This window comes from Cydia splendana, chromosome 8 (genome assembly GCF_910591565.1).
Source record: "Cydia splendana chromosome 8, ilCydSple1.2, whole genome shotgun sequence".
Taxonomy (NCBI): domain Eukaryota; kingdom Metazoa; phylum Arthropoda; class Insecta; order Lepidoptera; family Tortricidae; genus Cydia; species Cydia splendana.
In genome coordinates, this window is record NC_085967.1 from 13,322,162 (window position 1) to 13,348,482 (window position 26,321).

Here is a 26,321-nt window from a genome sequence, read left to right on the forward strand (position 1 = left end):
AATTCTCGTTTTTGATGTACCACGGGGCTTTAGTGATATAATATCATCGTGACAAGAATATAAACTAAGTTACAAAAACTATCATTTCCTCGCAAGGCAGATGTCGACTTATTTTATAGCATTATTAGTTGTAAATTAAGTCATTCCACGGAGAATCAAAGATATCGTCGTGGAACCTACTTAATTTATTTACAATATTACAAAGGTCAAATATTTACATAAGTACTGATTGCATTAATAAAAGAAACGCCTACAGTCAAATTATTGATACCGACAAAAACCACACTGAGAACGGTCTGACACCCAGAAAAAAAGACTAGCATTCTTATATTTTGCGAACCGAAGATATTTTTCCAAGTCTGCACGAACCGTTTAGGTGGGTAAGTACTTACTTAAGGTGCAGTAGGCTCAGAGAACGGGGTTTATGATAAGTCGTAGCGCTTTTATATATGTCGTAGGCCGATCGTACGATCAGGCAGATCATAATGTTCCTGTGTAATGTTTTGATGATAGTCACATCAAACCAATATATAGGTAGGATAGGTTCGTTAGGTTACTTCAGATGCCCGAAGGGCAAACTGCCCAGAAATAAGAGCCCCGCGTAGCGGGGCTCCGTCGACTCAGGGAACGAGTCAAAGATTTTCACGTTTCACAATATGCCTAGGAATTCCACGATATGCCTGATCTTACGATCGGCCGCCGACATATAGATCACAATACAGTTGCCAAAAATAAAATTTAATTAGCAATCTTGAGGCCTGTCTAGGGACTTCTTTTCTAGGGATTCAGCGATTTGAATCCTGAGTTTTTAACTTTCACTCGATAGAAAAAATCACGAATAGGTAAGCATAGGTCTAAAATTCAGTTTAAAAAATTCTAATAAATTTTGCACAAAAACTAAAAATATGTTAAATATTTCTAAAAATGCATATTATGCTTGAGGGAACTCAGCAATTACTTTTTTTATTTATTTAAACTCACACAAAAAATTAAAATTCAAAAACATTGTATCCGCAGTCCCGAGCACGCACATCCATTTCTCTCACGCTTACGCCCAGTGTAAGAGAGCGAACCTACTGCAAGAATAGGGTACCTTATTCTAGTTTTAAACGCGTCATATCAATGACGTCTGTTACAATATATTTTTTTAATATACTGAGTAATTTTGGAGTCGTGATCCCGAATGTCAAAAATGTATTATACTGAACTAAGTTTCCCATGGGACCGATATGAAAATAATGAAAAAATATAGGTACCTATCTATCCCTGGGCCCATACATTTTGTCTACTTCGGGCCCTAAAGGTGTCCACTACATTTTTTTTGTTTTTAATTTGTTTAGTATTACCATCTTAACACATTTTTGACATTCAGTATCACGACCCCAAAATCACCCAGTACTTATTCGATTTTGAAGTTGAAGATACGACACTTCCGTCAACGACTGAATAATTGCGTCGTGTTCTTAATATTAAAATAGTAGAATTGCGACTGATTTGAGTACTTATTAAACCTTCTACAAAGTGTATTAATCAAATGTAAACATGTTTACATTTAATGTAAAATTATTCATTGCCGGACCGTATCGTACATATATTCACGACCGTGGCGTTTGATTTCCCTGAAGGCATGATGGGTATTCTACTGGGCCTATTGTGTATCTATCACATCTGAAAAAAAGAATGAAATAAAATAGTCTTAGTGAATATCCTTATATTTTTCAGCTTTCCATATCCATGTTTTAAATGTCGTTTTAAGGATGACTCACGCTAGACCGGGCCGTGCCCGGGCCGAGGCGTCCGACATATTATTTTCTATGACGGCTAATCGGTGGCCACGTGGTGATTTCCATAGAAAACGAAGCACCGGAAGCTCCGGCTGGACCCCTGTTAGAACATATAAACCTATCAGGTTGTAAACCTTACGCCATGAGCTGGCGACTATTTTGTTTTGTCTGTGGTTTTCTATTTTGTCAGTTTACTTGAACAAATGAATATATATATCGTTTTTCTGTCTGCACAAATAATGTTTTACTCTATTCAATCCTGGTAGAATTCCACTCTAAACCCAATAGGTTTGGGCCCAGGATACGCGAATAATTAGTACGTAAATAGTTTTCGGCAAAAAGTACAAAATTAATTCGAAAATGTCGAATGAAAATTTGTCGACGACGACCTCGTCTTCCGGGTCGAGTTCCGGGATCGCAGTCAATTTCGAAAAGCTCAGTGGCATAGCCAACTATGGAAACTGGAAGTTTTCGATGCGTATGTATTTGATTCACGAGAATCTATGGGATTGCACAGAGGAAGCGTCACCCGGCGTTCCCAAGATCAGCGATGAGCGTCGACAACAGAGAACGCTTGCAAAAATATGCCTGATGGTGCAACCGTCATCGTTTTCACATGTACGTAACGCAAAGACTGGATACGAAGCTTGGAACAATTTAAAAAAGGCCTACGAAGACAAAGGGCTATGTAGAAAACTAGGCCTGCTACGTACTTTATTTGGATTGAAACTAGAGCAATGTAAAGATATGGAGGCGTATCTCTTGAAGATCATGGATATAGATCAACAACTACGAGACATAAATTCTCCATTAGATGATGATTTCCTGTCAGTCATTATGTTAAGTGGTCTACCACCAGACTATCATCCACTTATAATGGCATTGGAAAACTCGAACGTTACATTGTGCAGTGAAACAGTTAGAAGTAAATTACTACAAGAAAATTTACGAAGAGACGATAAGACCGAAGAAAGTTCTATGTTTACAAACCGGGGTTCTAGTACAAAAAGTGTCAACAAACATCCATCGAAGGTTAAGTGCTTCATATGTAAGAAACCAAATCATTATGCGAAAAACTGTCCGAACAAAGCCAATAAAAGTAAGGAACGCAGTGAGAAGAGTGAAAAAGCATGGAACGGAACGTTGCTAACCGCTTTGACAGTTGACGTCAAGTCAAACTCGTTCTACGTTGACAGCGGCTCTACAAGTCACATGTCAAACAATAAAACGTTATTGCAAAATTATGTTTTGGAAACTCCGCGTTCAGTAACAGTGGCGAATAAAGAAAAGTTACATAGTGAGGGACATGGAACCGTGGAATTGTTGTTAAAAGGACACAGTGAAACAACGAAACTAAGCGACGTTGTTTACGTGCCGGGATTGTCAACAAATCTTATTTCCGTTGGCAAGATGGTAGACAAAGGACTTGAGGTGCTTTTTAAGAAGCAAAAGTGCTATATTTACTGTGGCAAAGACGTAATTGCCAGTGCTACGAAGGTGAACGGCGTCTATGAACTGGACATGGCGAGTCAACCGTCACATGGATGCGAGCTAGCTGCGGCATGTCACTCTGAGGTTTTGGGTGAGCGAGTGCCTGAGGTTCTTTCAAGGGTTCCGGAAGCTGCTAATCTGTGTGAAACGAAGCCATCCCAGGAGTTGTGGCATCGCAGACTTTCACATCTGAACAGAAGGAGTATGGATTTACTGAAACAAGGTATGGCTAGTGGAATTGATTACACTAATGATAAACATACTCCGTGTGTAGTATGTCTTGAAGGGAAACAAAGTCGATTACCATTCCCTAAAAGGTCTTATACCAGAGCTACTGAGAAACTTGGTCTGATTCATACTGACTTAATGGGACCTATGCCAGTTTCCTCATTCAGTGGCAGTAGATATCTCTTGACTTTCATTGATGATTATTCTAGAATGACTTTTGGATATTTTATTAAAAGTAAAGATGAAGTATTGTCTGTATTTAAAATCTTTAAGAGTTTTGTTGAGAATCAAACTGACTTAAAGATAAAAGCAATTCGTTCAGATAACGGCACTGAATATGTGAATAAACAGTTCCAGATGTTTCTGAGAGAGCACGGCATCCAGCACCAGACAACCATACCATATTCTGCAGCCCAGAATGGAGTTGCGGAACGCGCCAACCGCACAATTATGCAGGCAGGACGCTGCATGCTGCAGGATGCTGGAATGGACCCGAGGTTCTGGGCCGAGGCGTTGAATACAGCAATATACATTAAGAATAAGTCACCAAGTAAGGCGGTAAGAGGGACCACACCTGAAGAGCTATGGTCAGGTAATAAAGTTAATTTATCCAATTTGAGAGTATTTGGCTGTGTTGCCTATGCAATGACCCCTAGTGAAAAACGTAAGAAATTAGATGCAAAAAGCAAAATGTATGTATTTGTGGGATATTGCGATGGATCAAAAGGATATAGACTGATTGACCCTCAAAACCCGTCTAAATGTATTAAGTCTCGAGATGTACAGTTCTTTGAAGAGAAAATGTTTAAAGATATAAAACTGAATCAGCAAAATCCTACTACTGATGGTCAGTTACATTTACTTAGTGATGGCATGGATAATACTACTAGAAATGCAGAACCTTTAGGGCATTATCAATTTTGTCGTACCAGGCCTTTGATGCCTGTTTCAGTCCATAGACTGCTTTGTTAAGCTTGAATACGTAGTTTTCTTTACCTTTTACTTTGTACCCATCTGGCTGTTCCATATACACAGTCTCCTTTAAATCACCATTAAGAAAGGCTGTCTTCACATCCATGTGATCAACTTTCATGTCTAAGTTGACTGCCAGGGCAAGTAAAGTACGTATGGTTGAGTATCTTACCACAGGAGAGTAGGTCTCATTGTAGTCTACGCCATATTGGGTTTAGAGTGGAATTCTACCAGGATTGAATAGAGTAAAACATTATTTGTGCAGACAGAAAAACGATATATATATTCATTTGTTCAAGTAAACTGACAAAATAGAAAACCACAGACAAAACAAAATAGTCGCCAGCTCATGGCGTAAGGTTTACAACCTGATAGGTTTATATGTTCTAACACCTGCCCTTAAACCGAACAGTTTAAACCGAGATTAAAAACACAATTAAAATGTTTGTCCTTGGTTAGAGGCTTTGTCAAAACATCCGCAGGCATTTGATCAGTAGACAAGTATTCTAAGTTAATAATTTTATCACTTACGACTTGCCGCACATAATGATGTCGAATGTCTATATGTTTACTTCTACTATGGTTGATTTGACTGTTGCAAATCTTCTGCGCCGACTGACTATCGTTGTATAGAGTAATGGGTAAGTATTTACCTAGGCATTCATGTAAAAAGGTCCTTATGAATGCAGCTTCCTTCGCTCCTTCACATAACCCCATGTACTCAGATTCGGTTGAAGACAAGGCAATGGTTCTTTGCTTACGACTCTCCCATGACACTGCTGAGCCGCTAATCTTGTACACATACCCTGTATACGAACGTCGGTCTAGCGGGTTGGATGCCCAATCAGCATCTACATATCCTGTAACAGATAATATTGATTTCTCATATTGTAAGGAATAATCCATTGTTCCTTTTAAATATCGAAGAACACGCTTCGCCGCTTTCCAGTGCGTTTCAGAATAACAGTTGTTGAACTGGCTTAATAGGCTTGCTGCATGGGCAATATCTGGTCTTGTGCACACCGCTAAATACATAATACATCCAATCAGGCTTCTGAACTTTGAGTCAGGATCAGTCTGTTCTCCCTTTTCAAATTTCAAGCCGGTCTCTAAAGGTGTGCTCACAGGTTTGCAGTCCGCCATATTAAATTGTTCTAATACTTTCTGTATGTAATTTTTCTGATCAAGAGTAATTTTATTTTTATCTTGAGTCAATCTCATGCCCAGTACATGCGTAGCACGACCAAGATCCTTCATCTCAAATATTCTCATCAGTTCTTCCTTCAGCTTTTTCTTCTCTGGTGTATCTTTACTGAAAATCAGAATGTCATCAACATATAGTGCTAATATAATGAGGTTACCACTATCATTCGATTTTATGTAAACACAGGGCTCGCTGAGTGATTTTCTGAACTTGAGAACCTTCAGGGCATTATCAATTTTGTCGTACCAGGCCTTTGATGCCTGTTTCAGTCCATAGACTGCTTTGTTAAGCTTGAATACGTAGTTTTCTTTACCTTTTACTTTGTACCCATCTGGCTGTTCCATATACACAGTCTCCTTTAAATCACCATTAAGAAAGGCTGTCTTCACATCCATGTGATCAACTTTCATGTCTAAGTTGACTGCCAGGGCAAGTAAAGTACGTATGGTTGAGTATCTTACCACAGGAGAGTAGGTCTCATTGTAGTCTACGCCATATTCCTGGGTAAATCCTTTAGCTACAAGTCTAGCTTTGTAACGAAGTAGCTGACCTTCCAATCCAAGTTTCTTTTTGAAAATCCATTTGCATTTTACAGCTTTCTTTCCAGCAGGCAATGTTGTCAATGTCCAGGCTCTGTTCTTTTCAAATGACTTGTACTCATCCGCAATTGCTTCCTTCCAATGTTCTTTTTCAGGTCCTGACAGCGCTTCATGAATTGTCTTTGGTTCAGCACCTTGACAAGCAGCTGTCATTGCAATTGCAGCATTAGCGGAGTCTGTCATTTCCTCATACTCACTGGAGCCTTGATCCGTAGTCATATCAGGATTCCAAGTGATATCGTTAGGATCATCCACAAAACTGGAACTAGAAGTGCTCGATTCATTTTCAGATACTTCAGGTACTTCCTCAATAAGATCAGCTGGCAAAGGATCTGCAGGTAAAGGTTCTGCATTTCTAGTAGTATTATCCAGGCCCGGTCTAGCGTGAGTCATCTTTTAGTCCGGGCACGTAAAAGCGGTATTTTTGTTATTTTCCTTAAGTACTTTCACAAAGATGGCAAATATGGCATATACCAACGGAAGCCAACGACAAATTTGAACAGGTAAGGAAAATGACTTCGTTTAATGTTTATCGTATTCGTGCCTTCTTTGTCGTCCGTGGAGTATACGATGTCTATGTACGTGATGGGATTTTGTACGTGATGTAAACAAATACGCAAACATTTTCGCAATTGAGAACATTGAACAACATGACTGTTATTGTTTGTCTTAGATTTTTACGTTACGTATATATGACTACTTCGGTATTAAAATGATCTGAAAACATTTTTGACATAATTAATCATAATATTTATTAAAATACAAATGGTATATGAGTTTTACTTTCAAATCGTGTGCATCGGGTTTCTGTTGACTCTTGTTAACAATTAGTCATTTATTTCACAATCTACCCAACTATCAAAATCACGCTAACAACAGTCTCTAGACTACAATTTTGTCGCTCTTATATTAATTTTATATCATCGTATAAGCCCGGGTTTGGGCACAAAGCATAAGCGTATTTATTTTAATATCGTTCTAATATCAGTCTAATTGAATGTTGTTTGCATTCACAGTAATCTTTTTCAAAACTATATTAAGCTGCTTTAGGCTAATATCGCTTTTACGTAAGTATCTTGTAAGCCTACATAGGCTTATATTGGTCGAACGTAAGTATCTTGTAAGCCTACATAGGCTTATATTGGTCGAACGTTAGAATCTTGTAAGCCTAAATAAGCTTATTTTGGTTTAAAACATTCTATTTGTGAAGTATAAATATACGGGTGAAATTAACTGCAACGTGACAAAAACATATTAGTGTAAGTGTTTATCAAACTTTTTATGAATTATGTTTAAATATAATAACGTGCTGTTTATCATTGTCTGTTTATGTTTCAGGGTAAGTATTCACATGCGAAAATATTATTTATTGTAAAGTAGACCCTGTTTTACACTTCAAACTTCATGCGCCTACTCAAATATGGTATTTGAATATTTTTATAATTATTTTATTTCTTTATTTTGTATTGATAGTCAGCCATTGATGTAGGTGTATTTTTCAAGCGCACTATTAGAGTATTTTAAGCATTCTGAATACAAATGATGTGGCCATGTTGAATAAATTACGGTTCCTTGCTTTACTTATACTAACAATAGTGTTCCCAAAAACGATTTAAGATCAAACCATCTTATATTGATCTTCTCTTTTGTGATATAAGTGTCTTGATCTTATATCACTCTAATATCTTACTAAAGTGCTGCTGTTGATCTTATTATAGCTTTAAATAAGATCAGAAAAGTACGTACTTACAGTGTTCTTATGCTATGTTGATATTAGTCTTACATTCTTACAATAGCATTTAGAAATCTAATATAAAATCAAATGAACTAAGAGAATGAGGATATAAGACCAGGTACTCTCAAGTTCAATGAGACTTCGTAAATGTTGTTGTAAGAGCAAGAGGCTTATAATAGTATTATGCTATGTTGATATTAGTCTTTCATTCTTATAATATCATTTAGAGAGTCTAATATAAGATCAAATGAACTAAGAGAATGTGGATATAAGACCAGGTACTCTCAAGTTCAATGAGACTTCGTAAATGTTGTTGTAAGAGCAAGAGGCTTATAATAGTATTATGCTATGTTGATATTAGTCTTACATTCTTATAATAGCATTTATAAAGTCTAATATAAGATCAAATGAACTTAGAGAATGTGGATATAAGACCACGTACTCTCAAGTTCAATGAGACTTCGTAAATGTTGTTGTAAGAGCAAGAGGCTTATAATAGTATTATGCTATGTTGATATTAGCCTTACATTCTTATAATAGCATTTAGAAAGTCTAATATAAGATCAAATGAACTTAGAGAATGTGGATATAAGACCAAGTACTCTCAAGTTCAATGAGACTTAGTAAATGTTATTGTAAGAGCGAGAGGCTCATAATAGTATTATGCCATGTTGATATTAGTCTTACATTCTTATAATAGCATTTAGAAAGTCTATTATAAGATCAAATGAACTTAGAGAATGTGGATATAAGACCAGGTACTCTCAAGTTCAATGAGACTTAGTAAATGTTATTGTAAGAGCGAGAGGCTTATAATGGTATTATAAAATGCTCTTATATACATATATAATACTAGGTAATAAGACTAAACTTACTAAAGTGCGTATTAGCTTGTGTAAGACTAATATAAGAGCGATGATAAGTTCAAAACAAAAATAAGAGCGCTATAAGCTCACTACTCTTATAAAGTGCGCAATCTGAGACTTTTTTGCTAGTTGGGTAGGTAACCAACTAGTTTGCTAATCGCAACATGATCGCAACGTGCACGATTGTCACGCAACCTAGCATCCGCAAAATTAGGGGAAAACGTCAATTTACTATATCTTATAAAACTACACCAAAACTCAAAAACTACTGAACGGATTTTCATACGATTTTCATCTATCAATAGAGTGATTCTTGAGGAAGGTACTTTAGGTATATAACTTGGTAATGTTTTGTTTATAATAGTTGAAATGTGATGATGTTGTCGGGAAAAATCGAACTGGCTAGGAGCATTAATCAAAAACGCTGCCTAATCCGTTTGAGCTATAACAATACCATGTATGATGGGGAAAGAGAGACATTACTCTACAAAAAATTCCGCGATGGTGTATGTCTATCTTTTAAGGATAACTTACTATACCCATTTTTAACTTCTACTTAATAAGTGGCATTTGCAAAGTTATGACAGATGTTTTAGCTTTTGTCGCTTTTTAATTCTTTTCAAAAAGGAGATATCGTAAACACTTTATTGTAACGATTTAATGAATATCAAAGGTAACCCGGTAACCAATTAAAGCGTTTCTTTTGATAAGTTCCTCAACACCAACGCCCAACATTTCAATTATTATTGATGTGCCTCTTTTCACAAAATAAAAAGCGTGACGGGCTATTTCCTTCAAAGCTTCAATATTCTAAAAGCAAAATAATAAACATTCGTTTTACCGCTATTTTGCGCAGAAGCAATCCATCACTGGAACGGAGTTAGTTGTGAACTTTTGATCAGCCAGGTCGTTCATTTCACCCTTCACTGAAACGTATGTAACAAAGCACGTACTTTGTAACAGGAATGGGAATCGAACCTTAAGGGGCTACCCGAGGTTTTCATCGATTTTTGACAGGAGTTGAATCGTATCTTCTACTTTTGCACTACAGATAGAACTATAAGACAAACGGCTACCGGTTCTTCAATCTTTTATCTCTATTTTTGCCTACCTTGTTTTGAAAGAAATGAATACTAGTTTTTTATGATTATTTAAACATTGTCTAAAAAAAACACTTTCTCGGTTTCTCGATTGCTGTGAAAGATCTTACATACCTATACGAAATCTACATATTTGGGTTCGTCCTAGACCGTTGCGTTGCGTTCTAGACCGTTTGCGATGTAGACTAATTGCGATTTAGGCAAAACAACACACTTGTCATTTTGCGTTTTAGACCATGTGCGGATAACCCGGTTTTTGGTCTATAAGTATTTTGTATTAATTTTTTTTCATCAAAATATCTATAATTTCCAGTTTTCAGATTTTATATGCACCTAATAGTCTACCTTGATGCCAAATATCAAGTTTCTAAGTGATCTAGAAGTGGGTTAGGTTTTTGGTCTATAAGTATTAATTAATTTTTTTCCATCCAATTATCAATAATTTCCAATTTTCAGATGTTTCCGTCTATATACACCTAATAGTCTACCTTGATGCCAAATATCAAGTTTCTAAGTGATCTAGAAGTGGGTTAGGGTTTTGGTCTATAAGTATTAATTATTATTTTTCCATCGAAATATCAATAATTTCCAGTTTTCAGATTTTTCCCATTATATACACCTAATAGTCTACCTTGATGCCAAATTTCAAGTTTCTAGGTCATCTGGAAATGGGTTAGGTTTATGATCTATATGTCAGTCACAAAAATGCCGGTTTTTAAACGTTAATTTATCAATAACTGTTTAAGCTACTTTTATGAAATTTTGTATTTTGGACAAGCTAAGGGACTTGAATACATGTGCCAAATTTCATGTGTGTAGGTTAAGTAGGTCTCAAGTTGTGAAGGGGTAAAAAGTAACTCGAAATGGTTCGTGTAATATTACACACGGTTGCTGCGTCGCCAGTTCCTTTTTCTTTGGCTGGACACGCTACCGCGTGTCTAGATAAGCTACAAAAACATTAGAAAACTAAGGGATTCAGATCGAAGGTCATTGGGGCATGGGATCGCTTTATTAATAAGTTAGGTATAACTCGCAGTTAATCTCTCTATATAATTAGGAGCGAGATACACGGGCGAGTCGAAATTAAGTCAACATCGAACACCATCAGCATCACCAACAATATATAAATTCAAATAAAACAATTAGCACATATATTTACTCTATGCTTCGCTATCATTATTAACATAATTCAACTTATTCTGACTCAGTAAGTTTTAATCCCTATGTTCCTAGGAACATAGGAGGCCTAGGCATTTATTTACATGAATAGGATAGTATATCTCGGCGTGAGAGTTAATTACTTACATTCAATCCAACCTATTGCACCTTCAAAGCTGACCGTCCCCTGGGACACAAGCAATCATAAATCCTTCTACCTACGCACGTGTAGCTATATTGACAAGATCTACTGACAGCAAATTGTTATTTCAGGGCGAAAGAACGTGAAAATATCCTTGCAACAAACGGAATGACCGATTGATACGCAAGTAATCCTTACAAGGGAGAACTTTCTTTTGATGTTCAGTAAGTAGGTGCCTAACTTCTTTATGAAAACGTATTATACCCACGACCATTAACGTTTATTGACGCAAGCATTAAGTACTTACAAAAATCTTTACAATACTTTAGAGATAAAATGTAAAATATACATATTATATTTTGTATTTGAGACCTTCATATAGGTCCCTAATGGTACCGTTTCATAATGAGACGAATTTCACTGGATAGGAAAAAACACATCCAAATAAACGTCAATTATGATATAGGTATGATTAGTGATATAAAAATCGTTACATTGGCATCGGTAAAGTGCCTAACGTAAGAAAACATGTTACTAAGCTTAAATTTGTAAAAAATTGTTTGATTCGTCTATGGGTTGTTGTCGTCTATATAGGTATTGTGCAACGTAGCCTCGGACAAGTAAAATGAGCATGCATGCATCTGGAGAGGAAACGCCTGCGAATGAAACCGAGCAAAACACATTCAGGATAATGGCTAAAGTACAAAAGGTCTAGGCAAATGAGTTAGCGCAATCCCCAACCCAACCTAATGGGTGTTAGCGAGGCAAGTTAAATTATTTCTACCACCTACGTAGATTTAAAGTTTCCAATATTATTAATTTATTATTACTGACTAACGCCGTCCACTGAAGTTTTTTTAAGCCTTAATTAGGATGACGTGTGTAAGAGTAACATGAAGTATAATTCAACGTATAATAATTGTATATGTATAGGAGGACAACACTGAAAGTTTTGTAGAATATAGAAAACTGTAGTAATTAGAATTAAGCAATCAATATTTTTTTGAATTCATTCCTAAATGTTGTGTTGTATGGATATCCAAGATATCGAGATCAAAGATTTTTATACGCAAAAGTATTCAATTTACGTAGGTAAGATTTTTTTACTAATTTAATTTGGATACCTCTAGTTGTGGCAGAATCTGTATGCAACCTTATAGACAGTCTGTCAGTATTAACCGCACTTTTACTTCGCTAATAATGGCGATAACTCTATACATCGATGTTCAAAAAAATGACAAACGCTTCTATGATCATGTGTAAAAGAAGTAATCATAATGACTGTTTGTCATAATATAACAATTACGAGTACTAAACAGTCACATCGCATGCGATAAAGGCTTCATTGTAGAAAGTTAACTGAAGCCTGTTGTAACTTTGTTGTTGGCTGAGACCACAATGAAAGTCGTATAAAATTATGACACAAAAAATGACTCGGGCTATAAATTGGAATAACACCTAACGCACAAAGTGCCAGCAACCCTGAAATACAAATATCAACCGAAAAAAATATTAATCAACATTTTATAGTTGTATTTTCATATATTATAGTAATATGCATTTTTGTTGTATGGTATCTTAGTGGCTTATTTCTAAGAGCTTTCAATGTTGTCTAGGTATGTAAACAAAATAAGCATTTAGCTATCAGTAAAATTTCATTTTCATTTTTTTTTTTTCATTTTCATTTATTTATTTAACCAACTTACATTTACAGCAAATTGCCAAACATGAAAGTTATAGGTCACAGTACAAAAATATAAAATGATTAATTACATAAATAGCATTTTGTTAAATTATAAGATAAACACGTATACATTTCAGTTTATAGGTAGGTCAATTTAAATTTTAATATACTTACATTAATTTTGATACACATATTGAGCACATATTACACCTAACATGACATGCACAAGTAAAAAGTAATCTAATACTGTATTGTGGTAGGAGTGTTAATTGACTCCAAATAGCGAGCGGCTGTGGCCAGAAATCTCGACTCTGACTGCGAGAACAAGTCCAGTGTTGGGTCAAAGAGCAGAATATTGTTGATGTGGTTCAAGGCCACATACAGAGGAGAGTTGCTCAGATTTATCTTGGCGTGCGGGACCAGGAATAGCGGCCGTTGGCGTGGACGGAGGGAACCTCTAATGTGTAGTGGTACTTTAAACGATACAAATTGTAATAAGGAAGGATTAGACAATGTGCCTCGTATCAGTTTAAAGAAATATTTTACCATAGCAAGTCGTCTACGCATTTCAAGGCTTTGGTAAGATACCATTCCTAGTACAAACAGTGTTGGGTACATGTAAGGGTAGAAGCCATGAATTTTATAATAGAGGTACCGGACAAATGTCATTTTAGTAGTGAAATTTTCTGTTATTTCTATTGTAAATCACGAGCTCTCGCAATCCCAACAAAAAAGAAAAGTAGGTAACCGATTTTGAAATAAAATGCATTAGATATTTTTCTTTTTTTTTATATAAATAAAATATGCGCGATTTCATTCTGTATTCGAAATCAGTGAAGTTTTTAAGATGTCAGACGATGAGCGGAGGACCCTTTACTTGTTTCACAAATTGAGTACCTATTCACCTTGACCTGAAATTCGTGTTTTTTACCTAAATACTTTGTCGAAAATACAAATATTTAATGTTGTAATACATTTTAATAATAATGAATTGTATAACAATTATGAATTGAATATCTTTTAATAAACAAACCGACATTAAAAGCGTCATATGGATGTCTTGATAGCATTCGTCATTCCAAGCACGGCATGTAAAGTTGTAAGTGCTCGTAAGGAAAGGCATCTCGAAGAAACATGTATGTCATGTATGTACATTCCCAGTCTAGACACGCCGGATAAAGTTATAACGAAAACTTTGCAACGTAATCTCTTGTTGTCCAAGTTTTCCAAGTGGTGTTCTGGAACGGAATATTTGCCCCGTTACCGCCATGCTGCCGCCGTTAGAGCTTCAGTTCTGTTTAAGGCGATAGTGGACGACTGCATCGTGCATCGCTAATATCTCCATCCATACAAACATTTTATTTTGCGTGAAACGTGGTAGCGCTACTCTAATCACCCCAACTCCTCCACGAAGCCTAGCAAAGTCTTCAGGTTGCTAACTGCCTCCTTCAGTGTGCACGGAATTCCTAGGTATTTGCTCCTGTATTTATAGTTTTTTTTTGTCAGAGGTGGAGGGCCGGCAGTATCCTATTATTATTGCCAGTATTGGATACTGCCGGCCCGGTATCCGGCAGCATGCTATAGTTATACCATCAACCACTTATAGTTATATTCAACAATCAATAGTTTCCGTTGGTTGTAATCCGGATACTTGAATTTCGGGTCGGGTTAACGTAAACGCGTGAACCGGGAATGAGCAACAAGCAAATTTAGATAAGTATAAGGTTCTGCATCAAAAGGCAGATTTTATTATAATCATGCAAAACAGGGGAAGCCATTTCGACTTGGTTTAATGTCAGATCATAATACGGCAAGTATAATACGTACCTAAATACACATACGTAACATACCATTGACCGGGGTGACTTTCAAATGCAGGGGCGACTTTAAAATTCTAGTTTTTAGGCCATAATATATATTTATGCGAGATTTTTTACAGTAGGTGAATATGAATATATAGTAATTTAACTAGTTACAGGAACATTTTCAGTAAATAATGAATAATGGTAATTCTATGGCCGTTTTAAAACTATCAAAGTAACCCCAAATTTTCCAAAGTCACCCCGGTCTACGGTACTTGGTTAAGACGTAAAAATAAAAAATACTTGTAACACTAAAATAGGTATTAGTTAAAAAAATCACCTGAGCCATATAAACATGAATCGACTGAATTCGATATCTCATTAAAGTCATTAAACAAAATACTTACCTAAGGTATTTTGTTCTTTTGCTACACCCCAGAAAAAGAGTCGAACTAAGCTAACTCTGCACTGACAGAGTGTCACCATAAACTTTGACTTTGCCGTATTCGGTGAAGTGTTTTTTTTTTCACAGTCTACTGTAAAAAAAACAGTTAACATATTAGAGTTAAACCAAGAAAAGTCTGCAGAGATTTTGACCGCACACGCAGTGCAGGTGATATTTTAAACGTCAAACTTCTATTAAAATATGACGTATATGTAACACTGGCACTGCGTGTGCTGTCAAAATCTCTGCAGACTTTTCTTAGTCTAACTCTATGTAATTTTGTAATACGGTCGCCATTTTTTCATTTTTTCATATTTTGCTATATCACGACTCGAGTCTCACGAGCTTTGACAACACAACGTGGAACTGCGCTTCAGGTATTCGTCATTTACCAACCGCGGCTTGGGCCTGGAGCGACGTAGGTAAATGAGTTTCAGCCATATTTTCATACGTTGGGGCGCGGACCGTGAAATGATTAAAAAGGCATATAGGGTACTCATATGTTATTAATACCTACACAAATTTTAAAGGTTTTTATTTTGCAATGTAGATTTCTTAAATGAATAAATAAATACAGAAAAAATATGTTATTGGATCCGATGTGAAAACGCTCTAGTCATTCTGCTAATGTAATTTCATACTTCCCATAAATTTATACAAAATGTTGTACCTACCTACCTGATTGGCCAAATGAGCAAGTCATGTGTTTTTTTATTTATAGAATATTGAATAGAATAGACTATTCTTCTGGGGCGGTAGTCTCAAATTATGGTGTAGGTAGGTACAATAGTACATTGTTGATTTTTGTGGTTCATGGTATGGTTGATAGTTAGAGGCCGCTTTAACAATATGTCTCCCATTGTTATAGTGGTGTTATTTCGAGTACATTTCGTGAAGCTAGCATCCGTCACTGTTTCAATAAGAGCCGTTGGAGATCGCCTCGCCGCCGTGTGCCTTAATGGTACCTTCGACGCGTTCTTAAACCATTAGGTAGTCATAGATATTTGGATTCTGGAGGCATGTCCGAAGACTTTGAGAATACGGTACTTCAAACAGCACAAAATTTTCGATTCTAAAAACCTTTAAAATTTAAATATTGGTGTGAAAACGCTCAAAAGTATTTTTAAAATACTTTCGCCTTCAGCCCAGTACAAGCCACATTTTTCGGTCATGTAACTTAAAGGTCCAGACTATGTAGTAAATACCTGTATTAATGTAGAATACTTGACACATAAATGGGACAATATAAGGCGCAATTTCCATCAAACTGTCACATTTTATTTATCTTTATTACTTAAGCCTTAGGTTATTTAGTTTGGGAAACACTTTATTACACTTCTTATACCGCTATTAAATTGCCGGCTAAGTAGCCCTCATGTGTAATGAAAACGGGCTCGCGATTATTTAAATTTAACGAAAGATGTTTAAAAAAGGGGGCGGCTACGTACTATACGTATTTTGTATTTAAGTACCTTTTGAATACATCAAACTAGTTTTTATGTTGCTGGATTCGTCAATCTATGCGTCCAAAGTTAAAACGGCTGTTTTTGTTTAGAGTTCATAGATCGACGAATCCAGTAAAATAAAATCTAGTTTTATGTATTCAAAAGGTACTTAAATACAAAATACAGTACGTAGCGGCGTTTTTTAAATATTTTTCGTTAAATTTAAATAATCACGATTATTTAGCAGTGGCGCTAGTGTGCAGTGTGCACGTTGAGCTCTTAAACATAATTACTCTCTCCCATATTACGGGTCGATTTGACCAAACTGGAATAAAAAACTAACTTACAATTAGATAGTGATTAATTTACTCAAATCCAGAAAGTTTCGCAAATTCTTTAGGTAGGTACCTGACTTATATTGCCCGACTTCTGCGCAGACGAGCATAACGACTACTGCGCAAACGAAAACACGGGCAGAGGCTACCTACTCGTTTATTATTGAGTGCTAAAGTATCTAATTCGATTCTAGGTATTCGAAGACGCCGACGAGTACCTAGTACTCGTGAAATGTCCTCGTCCGTTTATAATCGAGTTACCGGGAAGCCGCAGTGGGAAGGAATTAGATTTTAGGTACCTTCTGAAGTTCGAGCACGTATACTCGTAGATGTACACCACACCGGCGGTGTTATGCCCGACAGATATTAATCGACTTCTAGAAGATAATGTCAGTTATTAATTAAGAGCGGTCTTGTCGCTAAGAGGCAATCTCTTCTAAGTTTTGGGCAATTTATGTGCAGTAAAATCAGTACAGTGATCGCCAAAGTAACGAAATATATACCACAATATGGTATATATTAGTTAAAAGAACCTATGACGTTACTATCCACCGAATATGTACATGCCATTATTTAATTTTTATTTTTATTTTCTTTATTTAGACACCTCCAAATTATTGTAACCAAAAGTCTTTCCATTGGTGAGTCCGGCTATGAAAAAGTAAAAGTCCCTTTTACATTTATTAAAGGTTTGAAAAACTCGTACTTGGTTACAATTACAAGGAATAAAATTTCATTTCATGTCGTACCGATATTTTTATTTGCACTTTGCTTGATCGCCAGTGCACCCTGATACAACTGTCGGGATAGTGAAGTAAAATAAACATGTGTAACAATATTTGCAAGAGAAACACTTGTATATTACGATACCAAGCGATAGATCAACATGCATCAAGCTCTTGTTTCAATTTCATAGTTTACAAATACAACAAAGTTAGGTATATCATGGCAATACGAACTAAAATTTTCAAACAAACTAACAAACAGTAGGTAAGTACTGATATTGATTTTGGCCGAAACATAAAATAATTTTTACACATGTTTGTACATTGATGCAAAGATCAAAGCACAAAGAAAAATATAAACATACAGCGATAAATCTAAAGAAAAAGATCAAGAATAAAAAGCTTATGAAGCTATCAGGTTCAACGTCTTACAAGGTTGTCGTTTTTCCACATTAATAATGAATATAATGATAAAATATTTTGTATATATTTAGCGACATTGTTATTTAAGCGGGGCTAGAGAGGTATTATGTCAGGAGATCCCACGTTTTAATCCAGATGTAAGGCTGATTTAGACGGCGCGCGAACTCGCATGCGATTTTAGTTACATTGCGGACTCTTGGTTACGTCCAATTCAACCGACCAATCAAAACCCGCAATGTAATGAAACTCGCATGCGATTTCTCGCATGCGAGTTCTCGCATCGTCTAAATGAGCCCTTAGTCGTCATGTTACTTTTACATAACTAATACGTTTTACACACACTAAAAGCCACACTATATAATAAATTAAGGTATAGACTCGGTAGAGACCTGTGTTTCATTATCAATAAGGCTTTTAAAATGAACTCCGACCTGTTCATTAAAATGTCGACACGCGTTTAAGTCATGCATAGCATAATCAAAAGGGCGCTTACGTCCAATACACATTATTCTGCGGCTTCATTAAAAGAGACGCCTACGCGCGACTACGTTGAGTAATATGAGCCTTATCTACCTTTATTAACAGTACGGCAATGACCTGACACTAAAACTTTGTGACAGCTTACCCTTTCCATTATATACTTATTTCGATTAACCGAGCCTGCATTTAGCTACAAGCAATTCAATATAGGTACATTTAATCGAATTTAAACTGTTGTGAGACATACCAACATTGAATAATTTTACGGTTTCACATCACACACATCGACATGTTTCGGAGAGTAGGCGCGAGTGACTAAAAACAAGTGAGTCTAAATTGTAAAATTGTTCAATAGGTAAGTACATTTTGAATTTTGAAACAAAATGTATGTTTCACTAGAGGTAGACTTTCAATAACGCGGTACAATTATCATGCCAATTCCAGTGCATCTCTCATGTAAGTACATGCGTGTGAGCTGCGCCAGGCGTAGCTCACTCCGCGATTTCGTCGCTTTGCTACAGGTAGCTAAAAGTACATCCGTTCCGCCCCAATTTTGGGGAAAGCCATAAGCCGCGCGTGGCGCTGTCGCCACCTAGCGGCCATATCTGTGCTGATCGTAACAGACGCGTTTTGTTAGAGAGTGAGTCTTCTGTACCTAGTACTATTATTTATTCTGTGACTGCGCGTTGAAACAGGACTTATACGGCCCCGACACTATCATGAATACTGACATTACTTTGAAGGAATAACGTTTTTAGTGATAGTGTAGGGATTGTAATGAAGGAATGACGGTAAGTAATGAAGTTTATTTTAATAATTTCCGTCAGTATTGGAGTTATGTCAAAGTAATGATACTAGAAATGACATGAATACTGACAGTGAATTGATTAGAATGATGGAATCAGAAATGGCAGAAAGAATGATGGACGATAATGAAGTTATTAAACATTTTTAATATTTTTGAAGTAATGTCAAAATAATGACATTATACTGATAGTGAGTGGAGCGCATCATTCTAATCCCTCATTCTGTCATTTAAAGTACGTAACAAGAAGGTTTTATACTAACAAGAGTTATTACTGGCATTTAAGTTAATAAGTGAAGTATACCTATTCTATTGTCATTACTCTAAAGTTTATTTTCACTTGACTCTGAAGAAAAAAGAAAAACATCCAGAATGCGACGCCTAAAGAAAATCTCTGTCCCTTTCTAAAAGTTGCCAAACAGGAAAAAAATACTTTTTACTTTCAATAGGGGATATTACTGCAATGTTCAGCCGCCAGAGTGCAGCACTACCGACTCAGTAAATTCATAGACTAACTTATACATACTGTGCCTTAAACTGTTTTTGACAAGTTTTCACAGACAATAAAATATGACATTGATGCATCAAGGTGGTTTGTTAACAAGGGCCTACCGGTAAATGCGAAAATCGAAATTTGGTTATTTGCCTCTTTATCGCTCGAATATGCAAGAGTGATAGAGAGGTTAGATAACAGAATTTCGATTTTCTTGTTTCGCGGTAGGCCATGTGTCAATGTGGTTTGTTTACTGTATGTGCCACAAAGGTGCCATCTACGCAGAGCTTTGCCTAATATTCCCTATTGTTAACAATAATTAAATAATATGTTTTTACTATGGAAATTTGAGCCGTAACAAAATGCCGGGACGGTGCTAGGACGATGATGGTCACCCTAATCGGGGGGCACGGCAGTGCCCCCGCCAAGTCGAGCGCGAAGCAAACACTGCCGTACCATCCTTTACTGGAACCATTTCGCCGCATTTTCAGGTCCCTATTTGAGAACCTCTGGATAAGACCAGAACGCAGAAATTTTCGTCATCCAGTAAGCTATAATCACATACTTAAAATCCAAAATTTCAAGTCTGTAGGTCATTTAGTTCCGAAGTTAAGCGAAAGCAAAGTTTGGCATTTATGACACACACTCACTCACTTATGATCATCAGAATAGAACTAGTACTTCCCATAAACTCAGAGAGCTGAAATTTGGTACAGAGTTAGGGTTTAATGGCCACATAAAGGGAAAACTATAAAAACTAGGATAATCGAAGATCTGGAGTACCTGGTGACCCTGATTAGAAAACACAAGAGCCCAACCAAACTATTGGAGATCGACATACCGCCTTTACAAAAAATAATCAAATTGGTGGGCCGCTTCATTTGATGTCAACAATCGAAGGTCTGAAGTATCTGATGAAGAACCCTCAGCTGGTCTCAGCTGTATTAAGGCTTCGTCAGACATAGGCGTTTTGCTTGGTGCAACATATGTACACACTGTTTTGGCCATCCGACACGCCTTGATGAGCCTTTGGGAAAGTAGTACCCAAGATGGAGCTGATGCTGAACCCTGGCTGTACCTAGTGGAACTCAGGCTTGGTGCAACATATGCACACACTGTTTTGGTCATCCGACAAACCTTGATGAGCCTTTGGGAGAAAAGTACCCAAGATGGAGCTGATGCTGAACCCTGGCTGTACCTAGTGGAACTCAGGTTTGGTGCAACATACGCCCACGCTATTTTGGTCATCCGTCACATCTTGATGAGCACTTGGGAGAGCAGTGCCCAAGATAGAGCTGATGCTGAACCCTGGTTGTACCTAGTGGAACTCAGGTTTGGTGCAACATAGGCCCACGCTATTTTGGTCATCCGTTACATCTTGATGAGCACTTGGGAACGCAGTACCCAAGATAGAACTGATGCTGAACCCTGACTGTACCTACTGGAACTCAGGTTTGGTGCAACATAGGCCCACGCTATTTTGGTCATCCGTCACATCTTGATGAGCACTTGGGAGAGCAGTACCTGAAATAGAGCTGATGCTGAACGCTAGCTGTACCTAGTGGAACTCAGGTTTGGTGCAACATAGGCCAACGCTATTTTGGTCATCCGTCACATCTTGATAAGCACTTGGGAGAGCAGTACCTAAGATAGAGCTAATGCTGAACCCTGGCTGTACCTACTGGAACTTAGGTTTGGTGTAACATAGGCCAACGCTAGTTTGGTCATCCATCACATCTTGATGAGCACTTGGGAGAGCAGTACCTGAAATAGAACTGATGCTGAACCCTGGCTGTACCTAGTGGAACTTAGGTTTGGTGCAACATAGCCCCACGCTATTTTGGTCATCCGTTACATCTTGATGACCGCCTAGTGGAACTCTGCAACAGGCACACGACGACAAGTCGGTTAACCAAAACAAAGTGTGCCTATGTTGCACCAAACCTGAGTTCCACTAGGTACAGCCAGGGTTCAGCATCAGCTCTATCTTGGGTACTGCTCTCCCAAGTGCTCATCAAGATGTGACGGATGACCAAAATAGCGTGGGCTTATGTTGTACCAAACCTGAGTTCCACTAGGTACAGCCAGGGTTCAGCATCAGCTCTGTCTAAGGTACTGCTCTCCCAAGTGCTCATCAAGATGTGACGGATGACCAAAATAGCGTGGGCTTATGTTGCACCAAACCTGAGTTCCACTAGGTACAACCAGGGTTCAGCATCAGCTCAGATCTATGTATACTAAATCTTTACCAGAATGTAACAAACACTTTTCTGAAAACCGCATCACAATCGGTTCAGCCAAACGCGAGATAATCGCGAACAAACATACATACGGGTCAAACTGAGAACCTTTATTTTAAGGCGGTTAAAAATACATCAACTTTGACATTTTTGGCAGTAATGCAGTCGGCAGCTATACTGCAGCACGATTGCAGCATGCACTACTGCCGACTGAATTACTGAGGTAAATATCAAAAATTCGGTCAGCATCATCGTATTTGACATTTGCTGCAGTAATGCAGTCGGCAGTATTGTCGGGCGCTCGCGTCACGCTCGCATCGTGCCCCGCTCACGCCGCGCTTTGAAAACGCTCATGTGTGACGGAGCCTTTAGAGATATGGTAATAAAAAAACTACTCCTAAAAGGAAAAAAAATGTGTCAAATAAGAAAATCTAATAAAATAAATCAATATGCCCACGTTTCTACAAAAAGAAGTGAAATCCCACCAAAAACATTCTGTAAAAAACTAGCCAAGTCTCGATGGAGCTGCTTGTTTATCTCTAAAAAGTAATGAAATCTAGACAAAGTCGTGCCAAGTCTAAGGTTCCTTACTGCGATTTCTTTATTATTATAGTTAATGTTGTGTGACTTGGCCGTTGAAGGGTACACAAGGGTACAAAACCAGGTGCTCCATGACACCAAACATACAGTATAAAAAATTATTTCCAGTACAGACGGGCTTCTAATCATTGATAGAAGTCCGTCTGTACGTCTATTTTATGTTAGATCGATGGTCGATTTGACGCTTCAAAAAGAAGTGTTTGTTTCAGGCTCGCCTATACGTATTATTGAAATACGCAGCTTTATCAAGCCTACAATTGACTGGTTATTGAATCAACGTTTTCCAAGTGGCAATTTTCCACCGTCAATGGATAGCGGTTCTGGCGACAGATTGGTGCTATGGTGTCATGGAGCACCTGGTTTTGTACCCTTGTGTACCCTTCAACGGCCAAGTCACACAACATTAACTATAATAATAAAGAAATCGCAGTAAGGAACCTTAGACTTGGCACGACTTTGTCTAGATTTCATTACTTTTTAGAGATAAACAAGCAGCTCCATCGAGACTTGGCTAGTTTTTTACAGAATGTTTTTGGTGGGATATAGTTTGTGCGGAAAGAGAAGAGTCGTGGAATGTATGGGGCCCAATACATTTTACGACTCTTCTCCTTCCGAACAGACTCTAGAAAGACGGAGTTCTCCCACGACCGATTAGAGTCTAACCACTATTATAATATATAAGAGCTACAAAAAATAAATAAAATAGGTAAAACATTTATTTTTAGACAAGAAAGGCACACAGATACATACTTCACAGACTAACATACATAATTATAAATTACATTAACTTAAAATTAAACAGTATTATGGCGACAGAACGGCGGCGTGGTTCCATTGAATCGTCTACTCTTGTGTCCGATTCGTGGAACCTCCGAATCACTACACCCTTCGGCCAGAAGTCTGCGCACTCTATGGTCCCCTGCAGCGGTCGCTGCACGCGCATCACATAAGAGTTGAAGTGCACGTAGTGGCGCGATCGAAACTGGAACACCTTCAGCGTGTAACCGGTCTTCTGGTGTAGATATGTACTCCACCTCTCTAGCAGCCGTGGAGGTGTAATGCAGGCGCGACACATACAGTGCAACACTGGGTGTAGCAATCTGCAAGCCGGAATTAGGCGGCTCGGCGGTATCACACTGTCTTACGAGGCGCCGTACTCGTCTTCTTCTTTTTTAACACCAGTGTTAAATCCTCCTCATCAACAATGGCACCAGGGAGCTTCTCCTTGGGAGCAATTCTCTCTTCAGTACCCGAGCAGTAGTTCTTTCAGTACGTCAAGTATGGAGCTTATTGAGATATTTATGCATTCTTACTACGCAGTTTGAGCAAACTTATCGACTATCGTGGTCAGAGTCTATCTTCTTCGGCACGTTTTTTTAGATGTGAGACGTGATCTAGATATATGTATAATATTATATTAGTCACACTAATGAGTGAAGCAAATCCTTTCAGTCTATCATTCTGTCTGACATTAATTGTTTGTTATCTTCGTTGCCATGGTTACGTCAAAACATTTTCAAACACACAGCGATTGATGACTGCCCTCAACAAATTATACACACATTCATACGTAAAGACAAATTAACCCAGAGCTGTTTGAGTCAGCAAAATCCTAACCACTTGGTTTCGTAATATTATACTTTTAAACTTTTAATTGCATCTCAACTACTTATCCAAAGACAAGAATACTGAGTATTATACACAAACCATGCATTGCACATACATGTGTGGGGTATCATATAAAATCAGATTAAATAAATCAAAATGTTTTTTATGTTTAAACTGCAAATATTTTAATGAAATAAGGTAAGATATGTAATTCTGAGCAACAAAAACGTTAGAGGAATTAGTCGAGAATTTTTTCTGTGTAAAATCATGCGATTTGATTATTTAGATTTTAAAGCCAAACGTTCATCTTCTGGGTGTCGGTTATCTTTTGTGCCACTACCCTAAATCATTTTCTAACTACCTATCTCTGTTTCTCCATTTTTCTGTCTCATCAAGCATAGAGTTACGAGTACGACAATATAGTATGGATGGTTACGACAGGTTAGAAGAATTGGAACCGTTGATTGAATACTTAGGTTTTTTTTAGGGATGTACCGACTAGTCGCCGACTAGTCGGGAAAGCCGACTATCCGGCCACATTTGTAGTCGGCGATTAGTCGGCGACTAGTCGGCAAAAATGGCCGATTAGTCGGCACTTTATTAGTGAAAGAAAAACAGAAAAAAAAGAAATCAACAGTCATTATTTACCATATGTTTTATGTTTATTTTACTAAAATACCTATCCAGGGTGCATACGAAAACTTTTGTTCATATAATTGATCGTTATCGTATGTTGGTGGGCTGGTGTTTTCCTCTACAGGTCGATCTCAAGTATCTCAACTGATGCTCGTGTAATTTCATGTGCAAGTTCGATATTTTTTTTATTATTATTCAGGTTTTTTTTTTAATGCTGTAGCCATGAGGAACTTTTAATGTTATTGAAAAATTTAGAGACTTAGACAGGGTACGTTGTTCGTAAAGACTGACTAAGGGGATAGGTTCTTAACTGGCGACTACGTACGGGAAATAGAGCCTTGGAAATACCTCCTACAAGCTGTACTGACGGTCTGCACAGGATCGCAAAATAAAAGAACTAAAGACAGAAATTGAACGAGGATTCTTTGTGATAGGTGATTGAAACTGTAGAGAACACCTTTTAGCCAAGCTAATATGATGAATAGCGCAACCAAAGGAGCAAAACTATTATTTTTCACCTGGACTTATACGAAACCAATGATCTGGCCGACTAGCCGACTAGTCGGCCGACTAATCGGCCATTCGAGCGCCGATTAGTCGGCTAGTCGGCTAGTCGGCCAAATCAATAGTCGGTACATCACTAGTTTTTTTGTGTTCTTCAAAGCGTACTCTATAACAAAACTAAGCCAAACGGTTAGGAAAATAATAACTTAAAACTCCCCGTGAAAAGTAATGATGTAAAATACTTATAAAAATACTGATAAGTGTGTGGGGAGATTTAAGACTATCATGACCGGACTGGTCCAAACGCTGGAGTTTCATTACAAGTCATGTCAGATTCATGATAGTGTCGGGGCCGTATTACGAGTAAATATGTTGGTATTGTATTTTTCATTAATAGGTACCGATACCGTAAAACCATCCAACTAAGTATAATCCAATACTATATACTTACAACTATGGTCCATAATTTCAATCGGCAATAAGTATCAATAACCAATCTTCTTTTCAGAGTATTTATTTCCTTCCATTTTTCAAAATACTTTGTCTTAAAACTGTGACATTCAAATAATAATCACACCTGAACGAAAATATATGAGTTAATTTTGAACCATAGTTGGTAACTTTTGGAAGTTGGGTGGTTTTACAGTAGGTATATATGCTTATAGTGTTTAGCGACATAATCTATGTTAGATACACATGATATATCTACGCTACAGCTACGCCCTAGATTTTCAACCAAAAAAATTAATCCCACAGGGAGAGCACGATACAGCTGCAGTAAGAAAAGTTGTGGCTCCTAGTACCTATTGAATGTATT

At 37.3% G+C, this 26,321-nt stretch overlaps 1 protein-coding gene across 1 annotated transcript in view; it reads left to right on the forward strand.

The window, feature by feature from the left end:
* Nucleotides 1–448: 448 nt before the first annotated feature.
* LOC134793116 (superkiller complex protein 3) overlaps nucleotides 449–26,321 on the forward strand; it is a 331,932-nt gene continuing 306,059 nt past the window's right edge. Inside the window, exon 1 of the mRNA XM_063764655.1 lies at nucleotides 449–454. The gene's annotated coding sequence lies outside the window, so the exon portion shown is untranslated. The remainder of the gene's footprint in view (nucleotides 455–26,321) is intronic.